Source organism: Nerophis lumbriciformis, linkage group LG01, assembly GCF_033978685.3.
Source record: "Nerophis lumbriciformis linkage group LG01, RoL_Nlum_v2.1, whole genome shotgun sequence".
Taxonomy (NCBI): domain Eukaryota; kingdom Metazoa; phylum Chordata; class Actinopteri; order Syngnathiformes; family Syngnathidae; genus Nerophis; species Nerophis lumbriciformis.
Window position 1 is genome coordinate 2,956,864 of NC_084548.2, and position 23,720 is coordinate 2,980,583.

The 23,720-nt window shown below is 38.6% G+C and overlaps 1 protein-coding gene across 2 annotated transcripts in view; it reads left to right on the forward strand.

The window, feature by feature from the left end:
- Positions 1 to 23,720, forward strand: part of LOC133615286 (plexin-A1-like) — an 811,576-nt gene that overhangs the window by 526,966 nt on the left and 260,890 nt on the right. The gene's annotated exons all lie outside the window — the stretch shown is intronic.

Consider the following 23,720-nt stretch of genomic DNA (forward strand, 5'->3'; position numbering starts at 1 on the left):
AAGGAATTAAGGCAATTGCGTTGTTTATTGTGTTTTTTTTTCTATTCGAGATATACTATGTGTGAATAATTTTTTGGCCTCGCTTTCAAGTGAAGCGCATCTCCGATTTAGCCTGTTTTGTTTGTCCCGACCGTCTATTTTCATTATAATTCAAGCTTGATGATAAAGTGCAGTCTGATGGGTTTGATTTCCCCCCTTCAGCTTTTTGCCTTGGCCAATAAGTTGCAGGTAATTTATTATGATTATTTATTTAATTCATTTTTGTTTAAATAGAGATGACATACATATGTTATTGTATAAAAGTTTGTGCGCGTGATTGACAGCCTAAGGCTTATGAGGCACATTTTTTATTTATTTTTTTATTTCAACTTAAAAACGTATGAGCCTATATGCCTAGAACATAGGCTATGTGTTTATCTTTATTTTCCTGCCTGTCGTTGACAATGGAGATTGTCTGATATTTTGTCATGGCTGCAGATCAATCAATAAAGGTTCATCTTTGTCGCGAAATTGTTCACTGCTTCACTGTGCACCCCGCCCTCGTCCCTATTTGAGCATTATAACGTTAACAAGTTAATATTCATTGAAATAAATTCAGAACATTTTTTTTTACCTAACGAAAATATAGGCCTAGTCTTTCTAAAACATTTTTTTAGCTTCTTAAAAGCCTCGTTCTGCTTGCTGCAACAGCGCACACAAAGTGTGAGGAACGCACTCCTGATCTGAGGGCATTGGCAACAATAGTCAACACTTTCTTAATGGAAATGACAATAATATTATAATAATGATAAATAATATTATCACGCATTAATATCTCTTAAAGAGATGCGTGGTACGCATTGAATGTCTGTACTGCATTGGATCAGTCTCCTTTCTTTAACAGGCAAAAGCTTTATAACCTCACTAATGCCTTGCATCGTCTATATTAGATATATAACAACGGGCGGGTGCGGGCGGGTGCGGGCGGGTGTGGTTTTGATAAAACGTTGGTTCCGGGTGGATGGCGGATGGTTGACGACTTTTGTGATGCGGTTGCGGATGAAATAATTGCCTATCCGCGCATCTCTAGAAGGGGCCCAACCATACCGATACTCTCTCCCTCCGTGTGTGTGTCACTTTAAGAAAATATTCCAAAGTGTAGGATAATTTTTAGTTTAATTTTTATTTTTTATATTTTTATTTATTTTTATTTTTATTTTTTTTTGTCCTGTCCAGCTTCTCAGGCAAATCATATAGTCATTAAGGTCATATATAATTTGTAGTTTATAATGCCAAATAAGTTGTTTTGTTTACTGGTATTCGGTCTATTGAGTTGCGCATAGGGTTGCACCGGTACCAAAATTGTATTTTTCAAAATTAAGGGCACCAAAAAAAAAAAAATAATAATTTTTGGCTTTATTTTAACAAAAAATCTTAAGATACATTAAACATAAAGTTTGGACACACCTTCTCATTCAATGTGTTTTCTGTATCTTAATGACTATTTACATTGTAGATTGTCACATCAAAACTATGAATGAACACATGTGGAGTTATGTACTTAACAAAAAAAAAAAGGTGAAATAACTGAAAACATGTTTTGTATTCTCGTTTCTTTAAAATAGCCACCCTTTGCACACCCTTGGCATTCTCTCAAAGAGCTTTAAAAGGTAGTCACCTGAAATGGTTTTCATGATGATTGATTGAGACTTTTATTAGTAGATTGCACAGTACAGTACACATTCCGTACAATTGGTAACACCCCAATAAGTTTTTCAACTTGTTTAAGTCGGGGTCCACGTCATACTTGCCAACCTCGAGACCTCCGATTCCGGGAGGTGGGGGGTGGGGGGCGTGGTCGGGGGTGGGGCAGGGCGTGGTTGGGGGCGTGGTTAAGAGGGGAGGAGTATATTGACAACTAGAATTCACCAAGTCAAGTATTTCATATATATATATATATATATATATATATATATATATATATATATATATATATATATATATATATATGTATGTGTGGGAAAAAAAATCACAAGACTATTTCATCTCTACAGGCCTGTTTCATGAGGGGGGGTTCCCTCAATCATCAGGGGATTTTAATGGGAGCATTCACATACCATGGTTTATATAGGGCACAGAGTGGGTGGGTACAGGCTGGCGTAGGGGCGTGGTGATTGGCTCATGTGTTACCTAGGAGGTGTTTCCGTCTGTGGCGGCATGCTGTTACAATTTCGCTGCGCTTGTTGAGGGATGACAGGTCTGGACGGTAAATAATAAACAGTTTCTCTTTCAAGCATAGGTTGCATCTTTTATTACCACTATTGTAAGGTGTGCTGGATGCAAGAATTTGCCATGTTATTGAATATTCAACATTATTGTCTTTGAGGTCCCAAATGTGTTTGCTGAGTTCTGTGGTATTATGCAGGTTTTGGTTCCTGAAAGAAGCCTTGTGATTGTTCCATCTGGTTTTGAACTCTCCCTCGGTTAATCCTACATATGTGTCGGATGTGTTAATGTCCTTGCGTGTTACCTTAGATTGGTAGACAACTGATGTTTGTAAGCACCCCCCGTTGAGAGGGCAATCAGGTTTCTTTCGACAGTTGCAGCCTTTGTTGGTTTTGGAGTCGCTCTGTCCGGAGGCTGACGGCTCATTTGCAATTGTTTTGTTGTGGTTTGAGATAATTTGTCGTATATTGTTCATACAGCTGTAGCTCAATTTAATGTTGTTCTTGTTGAATACTTTTCTTAGGGTGTTGTCTTTGGGAAAGTGTTTGTCAATCAGATTATATATATATATATATATATATATATATATATATATATATATATACATATCCTGAAAATATGCAAACAAAACTGTGTTTGGATAATTGATACTTCAAACTTGCATAAATAAATATTAAGGAATATAACATAACTTGGCTTCTGAGAGCTTCAAAATGTAATGAATAAAATGCTAAAGTTGTTGATAAACAGGCAATTATTTTAATAATTAAATATGGTCATTTTAAATGAATTATTATGATCATTTAAAATTATATATTTCAAATATGTTTATTTTAATGTATAATTCTGTGGCTGGATGTAATAAGGAGTCAGAAAAAATACAAATAAAAATAAAATTAATTTTTGATGTTTTCAGCAAAATATAGTAAAAATGTATTTAGTTTTTTGTTTTTTTAATTAATAAATATATTTATTTTTAGGTATGATAAACATAATAATACAGTTTATCTCTAGTCTGGATGATTTATTTCTTGTCACCCTGTTGTCCTCCCGTCGTGAAAAAAGGCTGTCCTCACTCAGGTCTTCCTGAGATCGGGAGATTTTCGGGAGAATATTTGTCCCGGGAGGTTTTCGGGAGAGGCAATGAATTTCGGGAGTCTCCCGGAAAATTCGGGAGGGTTGGCAAGTATAGTCCACGTTAATCAATTCATTAGTACCGCGGTACCTTATTAGTAAAATGTTATTTGCATGTCACATGTCGTGACGTTTTTTAATCCAGCATATAATGCCACTACAAAACACCAACATAGCATCAGTACAGTGTCAATACAGCCATTTGTTTGTATTGTATCATTTATTTATCTACACTGCGCAGTATAATATAATAATAATAATACATTTTATTTGTAAAAGCACTTTACATTGGCCAAACAACCTCAGAGTGCTACAGTGCATTTAAAAAACAAAAAAACAAAAACAAAACAACAAATAGCTGCCCCCAACAAGTAAAATAAATAGTAAAAAATGAATAAAAACTAGAACAGTCTAATAGCTACAACCAGCACACATATATCTAAAAAAGGCTTTTTTTTAAAGAAGGGTTTTTAAGCCTTTTTTTAAAAGCATCCACAGTCTGTGGTGCCCTCAGGTGGTCAGGGAGAGCGTTCCACAGACTGGGAGCGGCGGAGCAGAAAGCCCAGTATGTAGTATATCTTACTATTCTATTTATTTTTCATTACTTTTCATTTATGTTACAGTATGTACAAACCTGCACTGTAACAACATAAATAAAACCCGTTTTTGTAAAAAAAAAAATCGGAAAATGTTTTGTCTTTCGTTTTAAATTTGCTCGTTATAAAATGCAATGTCATAAAAGTAAAGATACAATTTTATTGTTATTATTTTTTAAATTATGATTGAATAAAGCCTAAATGGGTAATTCCTCCTGGTAGACACATACCGAACACGGACCACTTGACCGTTTACTCATCAAAGGTCACACACAATGCCAACATTTGGAATCAGGAAAAGGTGATTAAAAAAAAAAAAAAAGATAAAAAGTCAAAGTTTAAGTTTCACTTTGACATGTCATTGCACGTAGCAGTGGTGCGTTCAAGGAACCTTGATTAAAAAGTTCAAAACAGAGGCATCCAGGGGAGGTTAACCCAGTAGAATCACTAATAATTAGAATTATGATGTATTATTATGCTAATTATCCACGAATGATAATCTTTCAAAAGCCAAAAGCAGTAAAGTTGTCACATTGTGTAAATGGTAAATAAAAATAGAATACAATGATTTGCAAATCCTTTTCAACTTATATTCAATTGAATAGACTGCAAAGACAAGATATTTAACGTATTTTTTTAAATTTAATAATCATTTACTTAGAATTTAATGGCAGCAACACATTGCAATAAAGTACCGCGATACTAATGAATCATATTCGGTACTATACCGCCTCTAAAAAGTACCGGTCCCCGCCCACCTTTTTTTTTAACGGCTATGACGGCGTGCCGTCGTCACGTCGTGCCATTGCTGGTTTTACAAGCAGAGGAGCATGTTCGGCAGCGCACACACACACACACGGAGTACTTACAAGCAGACACAGTGTGTAGACAGAAAAGTAAAGACGGACGCATTTTGGCCTAAAAACTAACGATAAAGATGAAGTTATAACACTGAGACGCCCTCAAGAAAAGGTGCTTTAAGACATGGCTAGCGAGCTAGCAGCTAACGTCCATCTGAGGTCGGCAGTTTTTTAGCTACTTCTAAATCACTAATCCTGGTCTCCATGGCGACAAATAAAGTATGTTTCTTACAAGTATCATTATCACTGCAGGACGAGGAATAGCTAAACATGCTTCACTACACACCGTAGCTCACCGGCGTCACAATGTAAGCAAACGCCATGGGTGGATCTACACCTGACATCCACTGTAATGATACCAAGTACAGGAGCGTATCTAGTCGATACTACTATGATTACATCAATATTTTTTTAGCATCACAAAATCTTTTTTTTTAAATTTATATTATGTTTATAAAGTCAGTAAATACGTCCCTGGACACATGAGTACTTTGAATATGACCAATTTGTATGATCCTGTAACTACTTGGTATCGGATCCATACCTAAATGTGTGGTATCATCCAAAACTAATGTAAAGTATCCAAAGAAGAGAATAATAAGTGATTATTGCATTTTAACAGAAGTGTAGATAGAACATGTTAAAACAGAAAACAGCGCGACACCTACCCTTTACATCAATATTTATTAACCATATTATTATTGGTTTATTAGGTATTATATTTTATTGTATGATCCTGTAACTACTTGGTATCGGATCCATACCTAAATGTGTGGTATCATCCAAAACTAATGTAAAGTATCCAAAGAAGAGAAGAATAAGTGATTATTACATTTTAACAGAAGTGTAGATAGAACATGTTAAAATAGAAAATAAGCAGATATTAACAGTAAATGAACAAGTAGATTAATAATCCATTTTCTACCACCTGTCCTTAATGATGTGTACAAAATAATAGGTGTATAAATGACACAATATGTTACTGCATAGACTAATTAGGAGTCTTTGTTTGTTTACTTACTACTAAAAGACAAGTTGTCTAGTATGTTCACTATTTTATTTAAGGACAAAATAGCAACAATAAACATATGTTTCATGTACCCATACTTGCCAACCTTGACACCTCCAATTTCGGGGGGTGGGTGCGGGGGGCGTGGTTGGGGCGGGGCGTGGTTAAGAGGGGAGGAGTATATTTACAGCTAGAATTCACCAAGTCAAGTATTTCATATATATATATATACTTGAATTTCAGTGTTCATTTATTTACACATATACACACACATTACACTCATCTACTCATTGTTGAGTTGAATTGTCCATCCTTGTTCTATTCTCTGTCACTATCTTTCTAACCATGCTGGACACCCTCTCTGATGATGCATTGCTGTGTGGCACGCACAAAAGTGCTCTCATCAAATGCACTAGATGGCAGTATTGTCCTGTTTAAGAGTGTCACAACATTGCTGTTTACGGCAGACCTACTCAGTGGCCTAGTGGTTAGAGTGTCCGCCCTGAGATCGGTAGGTTGTGAGTTCAAACCCCGGCCGAGTCATACCAAAGACTATAAAAATGGGACCCATTGCCTCCCTGCTTGGCACTCAGTATCAAGGGTTGGAATTGGGGGTTAAATCACCAAAATGATTCCCGGGCGCGGCCACTGCTGCTGCCCACTGCTCCCCTCACCTCCCAGGGGGTGACCAAGGGTGATGGGTCAAATGCAGAGAATAATTTCGCCACACCTAGTATGTGTGTGACAATCATTGGTACTTTAACTTTAACTTTATGGACTGCTTTACTGTAGACGTTCTTGGCATGTCTGTGTGATCATGTTTTTGTTTTGGTCATGTTCGTTTTGGTTTTTGGACTTTTTGTGCACTTTTGTTTTGTCACCATAGCAACCATTAGTTTTCACCTGTCACGTCACGCACCTGTTTCACGTTTTGAGTCACGCACCTGCTTTCACTAATCATGTCCATAGTATTTAAGTTCATTCTTTTCAGTTTGTCGTTCTGACGACATCCCCGAATTTACACTCTCCACACACTTATGACCCTTGCTGCGCTTTTTCATGCCGTTTTTGTCCATGCCAAGTAAGTTTTGTTTATTATTGCCACAGTTAGTGGTTTTTGTTGTTCATAGTTTTTGCCTTTGTGCAAGTGTTTGGTTTCATAGTTTGTTCTCCGCCATTGTGCGCGCCTTTTGTTTACTTCCTTGTTTTGTATTTATAGTCTTTAAATAAAAAAAATGTACTCACATTCCCGTCTCGCCCGAGCCAACTTTCCGTTGCATCTCGGAAAAGCAAACACCCAGGACCAAGTCATGACAGTTCTTTATATTGTGGGAAAGCAGACTCAGGTCCACATGGAGCTGGAGGGGGCGTGGCCTCCAGCTCCGCCTGAATTTCGGGAGAATTTCGGGAGAAAATTTGTCCCGGGAGGTCTTCGGGAGAGGCGCTGAATTTCGGGAGTCTCCCGGAAAATCCGGGAGGGTTGGCAAGTATGCATGTACCCTAAGATTTTTTTGTTAAAACAAAGCCAATAATGACATTTTTTGTGGTTCTTTTTATTTAGAAAAGTATCGAAAAGTATCAAAAAAGTATCAAAGCACATTTTGGTACCAGTACCAACATATTGGTACCGGTACCAAGCCTACTTTAGACTGGTGACTGAAACACCAGTGAGATCACAAAGTGAACTGCACCAAAGTGGAGTGTCTTTTGCACCCTAATGCAGATCTGGGCAAATATTTTTGACTCGGGGGCCACATTGAGAGAAAAAATGTGTCTGAGGGGCCAATATGTATGTTTTTTTTCAGGAACACTCATACCAAAAGTCACAATGTCCGATAGAATTCTAAAAGAGTTATGACAAACCACGTGAAAAAAAGAAAACAAAATTGGAATTTTACAGGGTTTTTTTTACCGAACGGGACACCCAAAATGTACATGAAAATAAAGAAAGTGGGATTTACAATATTAACTATGAACAATAAAACACTGAATATTAACAATATATAAGTGTCGCTCCTCATTTACTTCCAGTGACGTGCGGTCACTAGAGGCAGGTGAGGCCCCGCCATGGAAAGAAAAAAATGTAAAAAGAAAAAAAATATATTAAATTGTTATATGTATCCAGTGATTATACTATAAAGTTATTTTCCATTTAACTTCACCAGTTTTAGATTATTTTTATTCAAAATCGCTGAATTTTCACATTTGCCGTTCAAATACTGAGAAGAGACGGTGCGGTGAACAGCAGCCAGTCGAGGCGCGTCACTCAGTGCCTCAACATGGACGGACTCGGCTAACTGCTGGCCTGCTGTGCAGTGAGACTGTATTGCTATATGAATTATATTATACATTTCCATAGTTTAGTTAGCTGAGGTATATAATGTACAGTGTATTTTGTCAACAACTGTATGTGTGTAAAGTATTTCTTGTGCTGAGCGATCATAAAACGGCTGAGGCACGCGTAACCACGCCTCCTGGTGCTTAAGACACGTTCGCCGCAGACCGCACCCACTGACGGGAATGCCACACCAACCAGAGCCCACACCCAAACCCTCCACGTGCAAGACCGAATCCACCCAAAAAAAAGTCACTTAACAAGAAGCCAAAAAGTGCAAAAACAACATTGCTCGCGCCGGAGGAGCCGTGAACGACTGCAAGGACACTACATTAGGTACACCTGCAGACTGCAGCACGGATTTCATATTTCATTCATTCACAACTCCTCCAACACGAACACCACTGTACCCGCACTTATAAGTAAAGGTAAGACCATAATAACGTTTTTTTTTATTAAATGTGCTTTTTTGTGTGCTACAGTTTGTATGTGTAAAGTTAAAGTTAAGTTAAAGCAGGGGCGTCACTAGCTTTTAAGGACAGGGGGGGGGCTTTGCCCCCAGGAGATGCACAGGATGCGAGCGAATGTTACGCACGAGCACAAAACTTCACAAACGGCTAACAAAGACTTAGAAATTATTCATTGTTATTATTATTATTTTAAAAAAAATGCACGGGACGAAATGAAATGCTTTTAACCATATATTTTCTTTTTTTTTAATGTATTTATTCATTTTACATTTTATATTAAATGTCTTGGTTTTTCCTCCCTCTGAAAATCCTATTAAATGTTTAACAAGCCATCCTATAATAATAAAACAGCTATTAATGTAACAATACAATAAAACAAATATATTTAATGATGTTTTTTTCATTATTTTAACAATAGGCTTATGTATATTACTTTATATAGATTCTACAAGAAACACAAAACTTAAAAAAATAAATGATTTACAATTGCACACACAAGGTTTTGTGCAGCTTCACTCATTGTAAAGGAAGATAATGTGCTTCGTACACCTGCAGGACCGCAAGCAAGGTCGCAGAGAAAATGCGGGCTGGAATTTGAGCGATGTGGGCATTTTCTATATGAACAAGCGGAATGGATTGGATACCGACGCACTAAAGGGGCTCTCTACCTTACGCTACGAAGTGAGGGGAAACTGAGTGAATAATAACAGGTTATATGATTATTTATTTAAACTCATATTTGGGCCACTTTATAATCAATATGTCGGCATGTATTTGTAAAAAAAACCAAAAAAAACACCAAATTATTTAGGGGGCTTAAGAATATTTTAGGGGGGCTTGAGCCCCCCTAAAATAGGCCTAACAACGCCAATGAGTTAAAGTAGCAATGATTGTCACACACACTAGGTTTTGTGCAGGTTTTGTGCAGCTTCACTCATTGTAAAGGAAGATAATGTGCTTCGTACACCTGCAGGACCGCAAGCAAGGTCGCAGAGAAAATGCGGGCTGGAATTTGAGTGATGTGGGCATTTTCTATATGAACAAGTGGAATGGATTGGATACCGACGCACGAAAGGGGCTCTCTACCTTACGCTACGAAGTGAGGGGAAACTGAGTGATTAATAACAGGTTATATGATTATTTATTTAAACTCATATTTGGGCCACTTTATAATCAATATGTCGGCATGTATTTGTAAAAAAAAACAAAAAAACACCAAATTATTTAGGGGGGCTTAAGAATATTTTAGGGGGGCTTGAGCCCCCCTAAAATAGGCCTAACAACGCCAATGAGTTAAAGTAGCAATGATTGTCACACACACTAGGTTTTGTGCAGGTTTTGTGCAGCTTCACTCATTGTAAAGGAAGATAATGTGCTTCGTACACCTGCAGGACCGCAAGCAAGGTAGCAGAGAAAATGTGGGCTGGAATTTGAGTGATGTGGGCATTTTCTATATGAACAAGTGGAATGGATTGGATACCGACGCACGAAAGGGGCTCTCTACCTTACGCTACGAAGTGAGGGGAAACTGAGTGAATAATAACAGGTTATATGATTATATATTTAAACTCATATTTGGGCCACTTTATAATCAATATGTCGGCATGTATTTGTAAAAAAAAAAAAAAAAAACACCAAATTATTTAGGGGGGCTTAAGAATATTTTAGGGGGGCTTACAAAAAAATGTAACAAACAGCAAAATATGAATGCAAAGTGCAATAATACAATGTGGTTTGTGTGTATGGTACAAGAACCGATCAATGGGGTCTTGCCCCACCCTGCTTTTTTATTTTCCTGAAGCGCTTCATTGGACTGTGACGCTAATCCGTGGGGACCCTCATCACGTTGGTGACCCCCTTGACACTGACACACACACACACACACACACACACACACACACACACACACACACACACGGACACATCCTCATCTATCATACTCACAGACTGTCAGTGCCCGAGGAAGGTGGCCTCATGGGCGATGGCCGGCAGCCAATCGGTGCCCTCGCCTCATCGGTGACATCACCGCAGATGGGACGTCTCGCCCTGCAGAGAGGAAGTCATTTAAGGATAGATGTGATCTAAATGAAGGTGTGACACGGTAGATTAACCGTTGTTTTTTTGTTTTTTTTTACAAATCCGTTTTTTACTTGAAAAACAGAAATATATCTTAAGAGGAAATTGGAAAAAAAAAAATCCCTGAAATCTATTTTAATGTAACTCTCAGAGCAGGAATTCTCCAACTGTGGTATGCTTACCCTTAGTGGTACGCCAAAGAATCCCTTAAATCGGGGTTCCCCAAACTTTTTGACTCGGGGGTCGCATTGGGTTAAAAAAATTCGGCCGGGGGCCAGGCTGTGTATATATATATATATATATATATATATATATATATATATATATATATATATATATATATATATATATATATATTAGAGATGCGCGGATAGGCAATTATTTCATCCGCAACCGCATCACAAAAGTCGTCAACCATCCGCCATCACCCGAACCAACATTTTATCAAAACCACAGCCGCCCGCCACCCGCCCGTTGTTATATATCTAATATAGACGATGCAAGGCATTAGTGAGGTTATAAAGCTTTTGCTTGTTAAAGAAAGGAGACTGATCCAATGTAGCAGAGACATTCAATGTGTGCCACGCATTAGTGGCTAAGAGATATTAATGCGTGATAATATTATTTATCATTATTATAATATTATTGTCATTTCCATTAAGAAAGTGTTGACTATTGTTGCCAATGCCCTCAGATCAGGAGTGCGTTCCTCACACTTTGTGTGCGCAGTTGCAGCAAGCAGAACGAGGCTTTTAAGAAGTTCAAAAAATGTTTTAGAAAGACTAGGCCTATATTTTGAATTTATTTCAATGAATATTAACTTGTTAACGTTATAATGCTCAAATAGGGACGAGGGCGGGGTGCACAGTGAAGCAGTGAACAATTTTGCGACAAAGATGAACCTTTATTGATTGATCTGCATATTATTCACATGTGAATAATGCTGTATAATAGACCGTATTCATATTATTCACATGTGAATAATGCTGTATAATCAACTGTATTTATGTTATTCACATCTGAATAATGCTGTATAATAGATTGTATTTATATTATTCACATGTGAATAATGCTGTATAATAGATTGTATTTATATTATTCACATGTGAATAATGCTGTATAGTAGACCGTATTCATATTATTCACATGTGAATAATGCTGTATAATCAACTGTATTTATGTTATTCACATGTGAATAATGCTGTATAATAGACTGTATTTAAAGTATTCACATGTGAATAATGCTTTATAATAGACTGTATGTATATTATTCACATGTGAATAATGCTGTATAATAGACTGTATTTATATTATTCACATGTGAATAATGCTGTATATCAGACTGTATTTATATTATTCACATGTGAATAATGCTGTAAAATAGACTGTATTTATATTATTCACATGTGAATAATGCTGTAAAATAAACTGTATTTATATTATTCACATGTGAATAATGCTGTATAATAGACTGTATTTATATTATTCACATGTGAATAATGCTGTAAAATAGACTGTATTTATATTATTCACATGTGAATAATGCTGTAAAATAGACTGTATTTTAATTATTCACATGTGAATAATGATGTATAATAAACTGTATTTATGTTATTCACATGTGAATAATGCTGTATAATAGACTGTATTTATGTTTTTCACATGTGAATAATGCTGTATAATAGACTGTATGTATATTATTCACATGTGAATAATGATGTATAATAAACTGTATTTATGTTATTCACATGTGAATAATGCTGTATAATAGACTGTATTTATATTATTCACATGTGAATAATGCTGTAAAATAGCCTTATTTTATATTATTCACATGTGAATAATGATGTATAACAAACTGTATTTATGTTATTCACATGTGAATAATGCTGTATAATAGACTGTATTTATATTATTCACCTGTGAATAATGCTGTATAATAGACTGTATTTATATTATTCACATGTGAATAATGCTGTATAACAGACTGTATTCATATTATTCACATGTGAATAATGCTGTATAATAGACTGCATGTATATTATTCACATGTGAATAATGCTGTAAAATAGACTGTATTTATATTATTCACATGTGAATAACGATGTATAATAAACTGTATTTATGTTATTCACATGTGAATAATGCTGTATAATAGACTGTATTTATGTTATTCACATGTGAATAATGCTGTATAATAGACTGTATTTATATTATTCACATGTGAATAATGCTGAATAATAGACTATATTTATATTATTCACCTGTAAATAATGCTGTATAATAGACTGTATTTATGTTTTTCACATGTGAATAATGCTGTATAATAGACTGTATATATATTTTTCACCTGTGAATAATGCTGTATAATAGACTGTATTTATATTATTCACATGTAAATAATGCTGTATAATAGACTGTATTTATATTATTCACATGTGAATAATGCTGAATAATAGACTATATTTACATTATTCACCTGTGAATAATGCTGTATAATAGACTGTATTTATATTATTCACATGTGAATAATGTTGTATAATAGACTGTATTTATATTATTCACATGTGAATAATGCTGTATAATAGACTGTATTTATATTATTCACATGTGAATAATGCTGTATAACAGACTGTATTCATATTATTCACATGTGAATAATGCTGTATAATAGACTGTATTTATGTTATTCACATGTGAATAATGCTGTATAATAGACTGTATTTATATTATTCACATGTGAATAATGTTGTATAATAGACTGTATTTATATTATTCACATGTGAATAATGCTGTATAATAGACTGTATTTATATTATTCACATGTGAATAATGCTGTATAATAGACTGTATTTATATTATTCACATGTGAATAATGCTGTATAATAGACTGTATTTATATTATTCACATGTAAAAATACCTAATGGTTTATTGTTTATTGTGAGCAAACTGTGGTGCCGAATTTCCCTCAGGGATCAATGAAGTACTTTATATTCTATTATATTCTATTATATTAGTACCGGTCTACCGTACAACCCTAGCATGCACACAATTATCCAATATCAATAGAGACAGACTCATTTCATCCTAGGAATAGGATAGGAAAACAAGTAGTAGGTGGACAGTGGACATATATAAAATCAATTCTATATAAAAGCCAGTTGTGCCAATTTAAATCCTAAAATGATTGCACTCAGTTATAAAATAAACTGTAAAAAGATTAAAAATATATCATTTAGAATTGTTTTCAATGAGACGTTTTTGTGTTGCATCGTCAGTAACATTAATGACTCACGCTATTTCTCTTCCAAAACATTTATCCCTATTTGTCAAAAGGTCTGAAACCAAAAAACAAACGTCAGAAAATGTCCCTTGGATCTCTCAAGACTTAAACGAGGACTCGAACCAGCGCTGCTCAGGGCTCGGCCTCGACAACTTAAGATCACAGTGTCGGTGTTTTTGCCCCGCGGCCAATAAAGTCCAACATTCCACACACAGCTAACTGACTTCACTGCGCCAAAGGGCAAGATTAACGTTTGGTGTGTAGTAGTAGCGGGCCTTGTAAAGTGCGTATTGACCTTATGGGAATCACGGTTGAAATGCGTACGAGTGCCATGGAGCAGCCGTCCTCGGGTCTCATCTCCCATTTTAATAAACCAGCGAATGGCTTCCCTCTTATTTGCAGCCGTTAGTTTATCTCTACTCTGCTTCTTTGCATTATGTTTGATGTATGACACTGTGGAAGTCGCTTCCAAGCGGTCCCACTGTCAGAAACGGCAGGTTAAACAAGGTTTTTAATAATAATGTTGTCAACAAAAGTTTTCTCTCCGAGTAGAACGTGACTTTTCAGTCACGTCCGTATCCTCTCTCCCCCTCTTGCTCCCGGCCGCTCACTGTTAAAGACAACAGATGATTAGATTAACACGAACCACCTGGGAAATCTAATCACCTGCCAGCTGTGTCTCGCCGTCAGCACTGCCACGCCCCCGTCTGATGGTGCTCTGTCCTCAGCACCATGGACAGAGGCGGTGACTTTGGCTCCTCCACAGATGCTTAATATACTTTTCAGTGAATGTATAGGATAGGCAAATATAAGCCTATTCCTTTTTCGGTCATTCTTTTTGTTTTCTCTTTGTGTGTAAATGTGTATGATAGTTAAATATGTATAATCTGTACTGTTAAAATGGTCACACAAAATGGTTGATGGTTGATTATATGACCGAAATAAACTTATTTCATTCAAAAAAAAAAAAAAAAAAAAAAAATATATATATATATATATATATATATATATATATATATATATATATATATATATATATGTCTTAATAAGGTTATCCAAAAAATAGTGCTCGATACCGTAGTAGAGCGCAATATATGTATGTGTGGGAAAAAAAATCACAAGACTATTTCATCTCTACAGGCCTGTTTCATGAGGGGGGGTACCCTCAATCATCAGGAGATTTTTGAAAAATCTCCTGATGATTGAGGGTACCCCCCTCATGAAACAGGCCTGTAGAGATGAAATAGTCTTGTGATTTTTTTCCCCACACATACATATATATATATATATATATATATATATATATATATATATATATATATATATATATATATATATATATATATATATATATATATATATATGTATGTGTGGGAAAAAAATCACAAGACTATTTCATCTCTACAGGCCTGTTTCATATATATATATATATATATATATATATATATATATATATATATATATATATATATATATATATGTATGTGTGGGAAAAAAATCACAAGACTATTTCATCTCTACAGGCCTGTTTCATATATATATATATATATATATATATATATATATATATATATATATATATATATATATATATATATATATGAGATTCCCATTGACTGTTTACTTAATCATCTATTTTTGATATGTGATCAGAAATGTGTTATGATTTATAATATTATTGCAAAGATGCTATATGGCAGGGTTATTCAACTGGCGGCCCGTGGGCCACATCCAGAGATTATCTTTTTTGTTGTTGTTGTTATTGTTTTTTGTCCTGTACACCTACTTAGGCAAATCATGTAGTAGTTGTAGATGTACAGATTTACTTTACAAAAGAGAAGTGTAGGATACTTCTCTTGTTGCCTTATTTGTATTTGACTTTATTGAATGTATTTATATTATTATTTGGTGCAGAAAGGGGATATAAAGAGGGGGGCGGGGGGGGGGGGACAGTGGGGGAAATTGCGGGGGATAAGACAGAGAGACAAAAAAAACAAAAAACAACAACAATAGAGCAACATCAGCAAATACGACATGTACAAATATGATGGTAAAAGTAATAGCAAAGAAGCAATTAGCGAAATAAATAATAATACAGAAATGACAATGAGCATTATTACACTACAAATGGATCAATGCAAATACCAATATAATTAGCACTATTGATAATGAATAATACCAATAATTTACCTTTATTATCAACAATACAGTTGTTCAAATGCAACAATACATATACGTAATGATAACTTGAGATACAAAAGAAAGCAGAAAAATGGAGGGGAAGAAAGAAAAGCGAACTGTATTAACCTTGTAGATTGTTATAGTAACAATAGGTTAAGCTTTGCCAGTGTGCCGTGTGTAACCTAGTTTCCCTAGGGCGGGGGTCAGCAACCCGCGGCTCTCGAGCCGCATCTGGCTCTTTAGTGGCTCCCCGGAGCATTGTTTAAAAAAGATTGAAAATGGAAAAAGATGAGGGGGAAAATACTGTTTTTGCTTTAGTAGTTGAGAACAAAAATGACACAAACCTTCCCAATTGTTAGAACTACCACTGTTGAATATGTTTGTGTGTATGCTTCACTGATGACACTATTTGCTGAACATCGTTTTGTCCTACTAATTTCAGCGGTTCTTGAACCCACCATAGTGTGGACTGTGACACAACAGTTTGTTTACATGTAAAATATTCCACACCTTTGTCTCATTTTGTCCACCAAAAGTTTTACACTGTGCTTGAATGCACAAAAGGTGAGCTTTGTTGATGTTATTGACTTGTTGGAGTGCTAATCAGTAGGGCTGTGAATCTTTGGGTGTCCCAGGATTCGATTCAATATCTATTCTTGGGGTCACGATTCGATTAATTTTTTTTTTGATTCAACGCGATTCTCGATTCAAAAACGATATTTTCCCGAGTCAAAAGGATTGTCTATTCATTCAATACATCGGATTTCAGCAGTATCTACCCCAGTCTGCTGACATGCAAGCAGAGTAAAAAGCTTTTATAATTGTAAAGGACAATGTTTTATCAACTGATTGCAATAATGTACATTTGTTTTAACTATTAAATGAAGCAAAAATATGACTTATTTTATCTTTGTGAAAATATTGGACACAGTGTGTTGTCAAGCTTATGAGATGCGATGCAAGTGTAAGCCACTGTGACACTATTGTTCTTTTTTAATTTTATAAATGTCTAATGATAATGTCAATGAGGGATTTTTAATCACTGCTATGTTGAAATTGTAACTAATATTGATACTGTTGTTGATTATATTCATTTTTGTTTCACTACTTTTGTTTGTTCTGTGTGGTGTTTGTGTCTCCTCTCAATTGCTCTGTTTATTGCACTTCTGAGTGTTGCTGGCTCGGCTTTGCTTTTGGAATTGGATTGCATTGTTATGGTATTGCTGTGTATTGTTTTGTTGGATTGATTAATTAAAGAAAAAAGAAGAAAAAAATAAATAAATAAATAATAATAATAAAAAAAACATTTTTTTTAAAAATGAGAATTGATTCTGAATGGCACAACGTGAGAATCGTGATTCAAATTCGAATCGATTGTTCCCCACACCCCTACTAATCAGGCATATTTGGTCAGTGTAAGACTGCAAGCTAATCAATGCTAACATGCTATTTAGGCTAACTGCATGTACATATTGCATCATTATGCCTCGTTTGTAGCTATATTTTAGCTCATTTAATTTCCTTTACTTTTATCCTCTTTGTATATAATTTAGTTGTGCATGTCTCATGACACATTATCTGAATGTAATATTGGCTGCATTTCAGAAATGTATTTGTATACCATGTTGTTCCAGACCACAGCAAACATTAGCAACATTTCTGTCAACGAAGATTTGCTTAAGCCTGCGACACATAGTCATTTTGATAGTAAGCTACACCCACTACCTCCCTGCTTGACAGTCAGCATCAAGGGTTGGAATTGGGGGTTTTATCACCAATAATGATTCCCGGGTGCGGCCACCGCTGCTGCTCACTGCTCCCCTCACCTCCCAGGGAGTGATCAAGGGTGATGGGTCAAATGCAGAGAATAATTCCGCCACACCTAGTGTGTGTGTGAAAATCATTGGTACTTTAACTTTAACCTAATTAATCCTCAACAAAACTTCTGCAACTTCTGTTTCTTCATGCTTTTAACCAGCTGCACACGCTGGAAACGAGTAACGAGGGCATAATAAGGAATTTATTAACAGCCAGTTTAGCAATTAAGTAAACAGTCTCAAAGGAAAATAACCTTTGGAGGAAACATCCACATTTAGATGTCCGGCCCCTGAGCCATTGGGAAATGAATAACACTGCTTTAGGGCAAAATACCATATGTTGTACCACCAATGTACAAACCCCGTTTCCATATGAGTTGGGAAATTGTGTTAGATGTAAATATAAACGGAATACAATGATTTGCAAATCATTTTCAACCCATATTCAATTGAATATGCTACAAAGACAAGATATTTGATGTTCAAACTCATAAACTTTATTTTTTTTTTTGCAAATAATAATTAACTTAGAATTTCATGGCTGCAACACGTGCCAAAGTAGTTGGGAAAGGGCATGTTCACCACTGTGTTACATGGCCTTTCCTTTTAACAACACTCAGTAAACCTTTGGGAACTGAGGAGACACATTTTTGAAGCTTCTCAGGTGGAATTCTTTCCCATTCTTGCTTGATGTACAGCTTAAGTTGTTCAACAGTCCGGGGGTCTCCGTTGTGCTATTTTAGGCTTCATAATGCGCCACAAATTTTCAATGGGAGACAGGTCTGGACTACAGGCAGGCCAGTCTAGTACCCGCACTCTTTTAATATAAAGCCACATTGATGTAACACGTGGCTTGGCATTGTCTTGCTGAAATAAGCAGGGGCGTCCATGGTAACGTTGCTTGGATGGCAACATATGTTGCTCCAAAACCTGTATGTACCTTTCAGCATTAATGGCGCCTTCACAGATGTGTAAGTTACCCATGTCTTGGGCACTAATACACCCCCATACCATCACACATGCTGGCTTTCACACTTTGCGCCTATAACAATCCGGATGGTTCTTTTCGTCTTTGGTCCGGAGGACACGACACCCACAGTTTCCAAAAAACAAATTGAAATGTGGACTCGTCAGACCACAGAACACTTTTCCACTTTGTATCAGTCCATCTTAGATGAGCTCAGGCCCAGCGAAGCCGACGGCGTTTCTGGGTGTTGTTGATAAACGGTTTTCGCCTTGCATAGGAGAGTTTTAACTTGCACTTACAAATGTAGCGACCAACTGTAGTTATTGACGGTGGGTTTCTGAAGTGTTCCTGAGCCCATGTGGTGATATCCTTTACACACTGACGTTGCTTGTTGATGCAGTACAACCTGAGGGATCGAAGGTCACGGGCTTAGCTGCTTACGTGCAGTGATTTCTCCAGATTCTCTGAACCCTTTGATGATGTTACGGAGCGTAGATGGCGAAATCCCTAAATTCCTTGCAATAGCTGGTTGAGAAAGGTTTTTTCTTAAACTATTCAAAAATTTGCTCACGCATTTGTTGACAGAGTGGTGACCCTCGCCCCATCCTTGTTTGTGAATGACTGAGCATTTCATGGAATCTACTTTTATACCCAATCATGGCACCCACCTGTTCCCAATTAGCCTGTTCACCTGTGGGATGTTCCAAATAAGTGTTTGATGAGCATTCCTCAACTTTATCAGTATTTATTGCCACCTTTCCCAACTTCTTTGTCACGTGTTGATGGCATCAAATTCTAAAGTTAATGATTATTTGCAGAGTCTTGTCAACCAAGACTCTGCAGCATTGCGTGGACATCGGGGGCAGTACCTTTGGATTGGCAGACCGGGGTGGTGGTTCCTCTCTTTAAAAAGGGGAACCTGAGGATGTGTTCTAACTATCGTGGGATCACACTCCTCAGCCTTCCCGGTAAGGTCTATTCAGGTGTACTGGAGAGGAGGCTACGCCGGATAGTCGAACCTCGGATTCAGGAGGAACAGTGTGGTTTTCGTCCTGGTCGTGGAACTGTGGACCAGCTCTATACTCTGGGCAGGGTCCTTGAGGGTGCATGGGAGTTTGCCCAACCAGTCTACATGTGCTTTGTGGACTTGGAGAAGGCATTCGACCGTGTCCCTCGGGAAGTCCTGTGGGGAGTGCTCAGAGAGTATGGGGTTTCGGACTGTCTGATTGTGGCGGTCCGCTCCCTGTATGATCAGTGTCAGAGCTTGGTTCGCATTGCCGGCAGTAAGTCGGACACGTTTCCGGTGAGGGTTGGACTCCGCCAAGGCTGCCCTTTGTCACCGATTCTGTTCATAACTTTTATGGACAGAATTTTCTAGGCGCAGTCAAGGTGTTGAGGGGATTCGGTTTGGTGGCTGCAGGATTAGGTCTCTGCTTTTTGCAGATGATGTGGTCCTGATGGCTTCATCTAGCCAGGATCTTCAGCTCTCACTGGATCGGTTCGCAGCCGAGTGTGAAGCGACTGGGATGAGAATCAGCACCTCCAAGTCCGAGTCCATGGTTCTCTCCCGGAAAAGGGTGGAGTGCCATCTCCGGGTTGGGGAGGAGATCTTGCCCCAAGTGGAGGAGTTCAAGTACCTCGGAGTCTTGTTCACGAGTGAGGGAAGAGTGGATCGTGAGATCGACAGGCGGATCAGTGCGGCGTCTTCAGTAATGTGGACGCTGTATCGATCCGTTGTGGTGAAGAAGGAGCTGAGCCGGAAGGCAAAGCTCTCAATTTACCGGTCGATCTACGTTCCCATCCTCACCTATGGTCATGAGCTTTGGGTTATGACCGAAAGGACAAGATCACGGGTACAAGCGGCCGAAATGAGTTTCCTCCGCTGAGTGGCGGGGCTCTCCCTTAGAGATAGGGTGAGAAGCTCTGTCATCCGGGGGGAGCTCAAAGTAAAGCCGCTGCTCCTCCACATCGAGAGGAGCCAGATGAGGTGGTTCGGGCATCTAGTCAGGATGCCACCTGAGCGCCTCCCTAGGGAGTTGTTTAGGGCACGTCCGACCGGTAGGAGGCCACGAGGAAGACCCAGGACACGTTGGGAAGACTATGTCTCCCGGCTGGCCTGGGAACGCCTCGGGATCCCCCGGGAGGAGCTGGACGAAGTGGCTGGGGAGAGGGAAGTCTGGGCTTCCCTGCTTAGGCTGCTGCCCCCGCGACCCGACCTCAGATAAGCGGAAGAAGATGGATGGATGGATGGATGATTATTTGCAAAAAAAAAAAAAAATGTTTATCCGTTTGAACATCAAATATGTTGTCTTTGTAGCATATTCAACTGAATATGGGTTGAAAATGATTTGCAAATCATTGTATTCCGTTTATATTTACATCTAACACAATTTCCCAACTCATATGGAAACGGGGTTTGTAGACAGAGCCAGATGATATATCAATAAGATGCAATTTTTTGACTATTTTGTTGCGTTGGATTCATGAAAAACGGAGACGATAACACTTTTGTAGCTAATAGAGATGCGCGGTTTGCGGGCACAACCGCGGAGTCCGCGGATTATCCGCGGATCGGGCGGATGAAATTTAAAAAAATTAGATTTTATCCGCGGGTCGGGTCGGGTCGGGCGGTTGAAATAAAAAAAAATTAGATTTTAAATAGATTCAGGCGGGTGGCAGTTAAACCAATTGGGAAATATATATACATAGTTAAATGTTGTTACCCACATACGAAAAACGAGCAGGCACCTGCAGCATATGCCACAACAGAAGAAAAAAAAAAAAAGAGATGGACACTTTTACGGAGCGGAGAAGGGACGCCTCGCCGGGGTCCGGGACCGAGGCCCCTTTCCCCGAGAGGGCCCCACCGGGAGCCGTAGCTGAGGCGATCCGCGAGAAGGGCCCGACGCACGTCCAGGGTCACCACCGCGCCCACCGCACCGACACCCCGCCTCGTCCGCCTTCGCCGCGGCCGGCGTCACGCGCAGCAGGTAAGCAGCTTACCTGCCCGCCACCCCCGTGGCCGGGGGCTCGTAACAGGGGTCACTCCGCGCGCTCCGCCCGCGCAGCTTACCTGCCCGCCACCCCTGTTGCCGGGGGCGCGTAACAGGGGTCACTCCGCGCGCAGTGCGCTCACGAAAGGGGTGGGGCTCACCCTGGTTGATATAGACAGCAGGACGGTGACCATGGAAGTCGGAACCCGCTAAGGAGTGTGTAACAACCCACCTGCCGAATCAACTAGCCCTGAAAATGGATGGCGCTGGAGCGTCGGGCCCATACTCGGCTGTCGCCGGCAGCGAGACGCGCTTGGAGGTGCGCTCAGCGCGGCTCCCATATGATTGCGCACTGGTGAGCGTCTGGGTCGTGACAGCGTGGCACGCGAATGTCTGTGCTGCATTGGATCAGTCTCCTTTCTTTAACAGGCAAAAGCTTTATAACCTCACTAATGCCTTGCATCGTCTGTATTAGATATATAACAACGGGCGGGTGCGGGCGGATGGCGGGCGGGTGCGGTTCTGATCAAATGTTAGATCGGGTGGATTGCGGATGGTTGACGACTTTCTGATGCGGTTGCGGATGAAATAATTGCCTATCCGCGCATCTCTAGTAGCTAAATATATTTACTATTCTGCAAATAGGAAGTTTAGCATCCTGTTGCTGCAGCAGCGATGTAGCGAGCATCAACAGTCAGGGAAGAGAAAGAGTGTAAAAAGAGACATGGATCAAGGAAGGGCGATAAGAAAAAAAAAAAGTGCAGAGAGACCCCACGATGAATCCCCTGGTGGTGAGAAGAGGTTGTTGTGTGATGCACCTGTCGCCGCTCCTAATGAAACAGCTCCCACAATGCATTGCTGCCGGCCACGCCGCCGGTTTTTGTGTGTTTGCGCATCAAGTGTGCAGGAATTCCCTGCAGTAATTGGAACAGATGCTGGAACATGCTACTTCAACGCTAACAATGGCTGCCACTTCAGACGGGGCGCTTGAACATGGAACCTTACAATCCTAGTATCACACACACACACACACACACACACACACACACACACACACACACACACACATAGTGTCCTTTTCCCTGCGTTCTATTCTATTAGCGCCTCCAGGCATGGCGGCGGTCCATCACAGAGCCCGCCAGCACCTGTAAATACTTCAGACTTTAGCGCTCGACTTTCTTGTTGACAATCTGCTTCACTCCAGCAAACCGCATTGATTTCTTCTCCTCTCCCGCCTTCTGTCCGTCCGTCTCGTCTTCTATTTAGGGATCGTGTGAAAATGTGATGCCGGCGGACCAGTGGAAAACCGATATTTACCACGTGGATCATGTGCCACTTTGAATCAATGAGGATTAGTAAGGGGGAGCAAAAAAAACATTAACATTACAAAATCTATGAAACATAAATTAAATTGTGTTTCATCAAGTCATAATTGTGTTAGATTTAGTAGTTGGGACTTTTATTTTGTTGGCGAGTGCTTAAAATAACAGTATTTTCAGTTTGCATTTCCGGGTGTTGTTGATAAATGGCTTTGGCTTTGCGTAGTAGAGTTTTAACTTGCACTTACAGATGTAGCGACCAGCTGTAGTTACTGACAGTGGCTTTCTGAAGTGTTCCTGAGCATATGTGGTGATATCCTTTACACACGGACCGCCTGAGGGATGGAAGGTGCGTAATATCATGGCTTACGTACAGATTCTCTGTACCTTTTGATGATATTACGGAGCGTAGATGGTGAAATCCCTAAATTCCTTGCAATAGCTGGTTGAGAAATGTTGTTCTTAAACAATTTC